This window comes from Austrofundulus limnaeus, unplaced genomic scaffold, assembly GCF_001266775.1.
Source record: "Austrofundulus limnaeus strain Quisiro unplaced genomic scaffold, Austrofundulus_limnaeus-1.0 Scaffold190, whole genome shotgun sequence".
NCBI classification, from domain to species: domain Eukaryota; kingdom Metazoa; phylum Chordata; class Actinopteri; order Cyprinodontiformes; family Rivulidae; genus Austrofundulus; species Austrofundulus limnaeus.
The window spans coordinates 66,901-71,681 of record NW_013952592.1 but is presented as its reverse complement, the minus strand read 5'-3'; positions in this window follow the sequence as shown (position 1 = coordinate 71,681).

Below are 4,781 nucleotides of genomic sequence, written 5' to 3'. Positions count from 1 at the left end.
TTTTATTAATTTTTTTCATCAAAATTGAGGGTTTTTATTCAGTAGCTTCCAGGTCATGTGACCTAATGACTCAGAATCACTATGAAATAATTCTACTAGTCTGTATAGATGAGGCACAGACATTTGTTTTCTATTTTAAATAATTTTCTATTTTTTATTAATTTTTTTCATCAAAATTGAGGGTTTTTATTCAGTAGCTTCCAGGTCATGTGACCTAATGACTCAGAATCACTATGAAATAATTCTACTAGTCTGTATAGATGAGGCACAGTCATTTGTTTTCCATCTAAAACAATTATTAATTAAAAAAAAAGTTTAGATAGGAAATTGAGGACTTTAATTCTATAATTTCCAGCTTATGTCACGTATGCATCTGCAGTCAGTTGGTCTTTCATAACAGGATTTCTGTTAATATGATGTTCGAGGCAGAATAATGTGGAAAAAGGAAAGGTTTATTCATCTCTGAAACAGTATAATGATAAACCAAAGGTACAATTGCAGCCTTAAGTAGTGTCTGCTCTGAAGGGTCAAACCACCTTTCATTAATTTATAATTTATAATTTAGAGTTCATCTAAATAAATGCATTTTAAAAAATGCAAACACACATACTTCTATTTGTTTGTTTTTGAATATTTTATGTATTACTCTTAAGCAATAAGCACCGTTATGAAATACCACAAAGAACTCACCACCCACGTTTACATGGCCTCTCCTGTAATATATAAATAGTGTTTGGAAAAACAGGGAAAAAGAAAACAAAAAGAGACATGAGTCACTCCAACTTAGCACTTATGACACTTAGACTGTACACATAGTTTAGTTTTAGTAAACCGTAGCATTACTGTCGCTTGTTTTTCACTAAAAATTTTCTTCCCCTCTCAGATAATCACCTCACTTTTCAGATAATCACCTCACTTTTCAAAGAGCAGTTGTGCAGAGCCTGGAACAAAAGGATCAATTGTAATTATTGAAATATCAAATAAATACTTAAAAAATATATTGTGAAAATGGTTATTGATGCAAATCTATGCTTAAAGTGTAGTTCTAAATGGAGTATTTTTTAAAGGTACGGTATAAGGTGCAATAGGTGCTGTGAAAGTACTGTCTATATATGTACATTTCTAAGTATGTATAAGTACACATGGATAATGTATAAAAAGTTACATATGAGAAATCCTCATGAAACACACTCGATGCCAGTAGGTGGCGGTAATGCTCCAAAGCTTCTTTTTTTCTTTTTGACAATCACCAAAGAAGAAGTAGAAAACGAAGCGCACCTGAGAAAGCGTTTCATAGCTCTTGTCAAAACAGGTCGTTTAAGGAAAGGATAGAGCGATAAAAATCGAAATCTTTGGGAAACAGCAGGAGGCATTGATGCCATAATTAAGTGTTTCATTTCGTTGAAGTTTAGCGAGGCAGTTCCAACTTATGACCAATGGTTGTCGCTTGTTTTTTATCTATTTAAAAGTAATGATAAAAAATATTTGAAGTGGTTGAAGGTCATTTGGGCGTCAGATCGCAAAGGAATACGGACAAAGGTACTTAATGCAGGTACAGTTAATTTTTTTCTTTTTTTCTTTTTGCTAGTTACACTGTTGTTACAATATTCTTTGCATATTTTTGTGTCACAAAGATGGAGAGCCATTCCATTCAAAATTAAATAAATTAAAAAAATAAATAAATAAATAAAAAGGAACACAGAATGAAAGTGTCTGTTAGAAAGACATGGTGTTTGTTGTGCATGATAAAATGAAATTATTTATTTGTAGTTATAATTTTCCTGTTAGGGGCTCTTATTAGCACCTATCAGTATCCTTCTAGGGTCTCATAAGATTTGTATTTAACATGCATATATAATAAAAATGTACAACTAACGTGTTATTTCGGATATGTTTCTCGTTACGTAGCCAAAAAGTGAGAAGGTCAATGCGACAATGACGATGTGTGGAAATGACAGTGGGACCCAAAATCAAGCAGAGAGTAGTACAGGACAAGAACATTCTGTTTACTACACAGGACWAAATACCATGCAGGACATTGAACAGTCATTGGACAAAGCTAAATTACATYTAAAACAACCACAGTCAGAACAGCAGACAGGATATAATGATGAAAATGACGATATAACAGAGGATGCAAAAGTTACAAAATCAAAGAAACCTCTGAAAAGAAAAAAAAGGGACAGAATAGGTCAGGCAATTGTTCAGCCCCATGAATGTTTGGACACACAGAGTAGTACAGCACAAGATGCGTACTCTGACGACACAGGACAAAATACAAGGGAGCTGTCACAGGACAAAGTAGAAGTCAATAAAAAACACCCAGATTCACAACAACAGACAGGACAGGAGGAAACAAAAGAGGCTCAGAATGAGGAAACAACAGAGGATCAGAATGAGGAGGAAACAACAGAGGATCAGAATGAGGACAGAACAGAGGATCAGAATGAGGACAGAACAGAGGATCAGAATGAGGACAGAACAGAGGATCAGAATGAGGAAAGAACAGAGGATCAGAATGAGGAAAGAACAGAGGATCAGAATGAGGAAAGAACAGAGGATCAGAATGAGGAAAGAACAGAGGATCAGAATGAGGACAGAACAGAGGATGGAAATGATGACCAGAAATGTTCTACATCTAGAATAAATCCAAAAAAAAACAATGGACAAAACTGAACAACATAAAAACAGCAAAAGTGACTACAGACAATGCAAGGGAGGGCCTCGTAATTTTAAAATAAAGATAACAAGAAAAGAGTGGAAAAAAATCAAACCCAAACATCGCCACAGTCAATTACGTCACCCTTGGACTGAGATATTATATGATCAGTTCAACAAAATAAATCCATGTTGTACACTTTCCTTTAAATATCAACACGTGAAACTCAGCAGCAGCCGTAAAAAAAAGTGTCCATTTTTTATTGCTCGTGCCAAATGCACCTTTAATGGATGCAATGCAATTTATACTTTTAGAAAGAAGAACATCCCTAAACCATTTGACAGCGAAATCTCTTTTATTGTGAAACYGCTTGGTTCGGTGACACACCGTAAAAAAGAATGGCGATTCAGACCAGCAAAACACTTAAAAAGAGGTAAGATAGCCAAAGCTGTAGCAGATGGTGTCAGTAAATACTACTTTTCAAAGTTGAGGCAGACACCAATCAAAGAAATCACAGCGGGAAACATTACGAAAAGCCTCACTAAAGATGTTTTAAGAAAAATTTAGTCAGAATTAAAGAAGAGTACGACTCCATGATGACATACAGTAATACTTGAACTCGTGTTAACACAAAAACTGATTAAAGAAGCAAGCATTAATTCAAATTCCTAGGGATATTTCCAACAACTTCACATCGACCCTTTTGCAGTGCATTTACAGACAGACACTGGATTACAGATATTGGCCCACCATCTAAGAAATTCATCACCTGTTACCCTCCACCTTGATGCCACAGGGAGTGTTGTACAAAAAATACCTGGTCAGGAAAAAAAATTCTGTATTACGCTATGGTTTTGCCAGGGATGGGCAAGGACAAACCTCCTTTGCCCATAACTGAGCTACTGACCAACAGCCATACTGTTCCTTCCATTTCACACTGGTTGATGGAATTCAACAGAAAACTGACCCACACTACCAAAATCAAAATAGCACAGATAGAAACTGACTACAGCTGGGCTCTCATTAATAGTGTGCTACTAGCCTTTAACAAGGAGGATATGCCACAATACCTTGATAGAGCGTTTGCGATTGTGCATGAACATAACGTTGTAATGAAAAACTTCACAGTATTTCACCTGTGCTCTGCCCATATTATGAAGGCTGTTACAGAAGCTTTTGGGAAAAGACCCATGATCGAGGCTTAAAAGAGTATGCAAGCTATTGTTTCGCATCCCTTTTAAACTGCAATAACCTCCAACTTGCCATGGAGGTGTTTTACAACATGTGTGTACTATTTGATGCAAAACATTGCAACCCCTTAGTACAAACAAGTCAAGCATACCTCAACAGCTGAATCTCCAAAAACAAGTCAGAGAAAGATGAAGATTGGCAGCATACTGCAGAAGCAAAACACACCAAAAGTGACAAAAGCAGCAGCATTATTGCTAAGCTAACTCACCATTTACAAAGACTTTCCGAGTTTTACGGGACCAAGCTCAGGTTGACATTCTGTCCGAGGAATCAGAGATCACAGAAAATCATTACTGCTGTCCTGGTACTGTTGATGTGCTTGTGAAGAACTACATGGGAATCATCCCACTGTGGAGCGGAATGTTACTTGGRGACTTAACACGGTACAAAACACCCACATCTGCTGCAACAAATAAAGCAAGCATGTCAAGAGAAACAAACTGCCATGTGGAGCTGTGGTTTGGCTTGGTAAAAAAGAACATCTTGGCCAAAAAAAAGTACCTCAGACCAGCAGACTTMATCACAAAATTGTATGCATCTTTACAAGGTCGGTATGTTGAACACGTTATGCAGCATGGTCTGCCAGACAAACTTCTGGACCACACTGTCAGAGTTTTGAATAAACCGGCAGATGATCCCAAAGAACAATGGAACAAGAGGGAAAGTTCTGCTGGTCAGACAAAGACCAAATCCAAGTATTTCAATCCCCCGAAGACATTACCTAATCCCAGAACTTCCAAAGGCACAAAAAAACAAATCACCAAAGCTGCTGCTGATGATGATAATAATGAATCACAGGTAAGGTTTCACCTACCTTTGAGGCTCTGTTGCAGTTCGACATAAAGAATTTGTTTTTTTAAAAACAATGAAA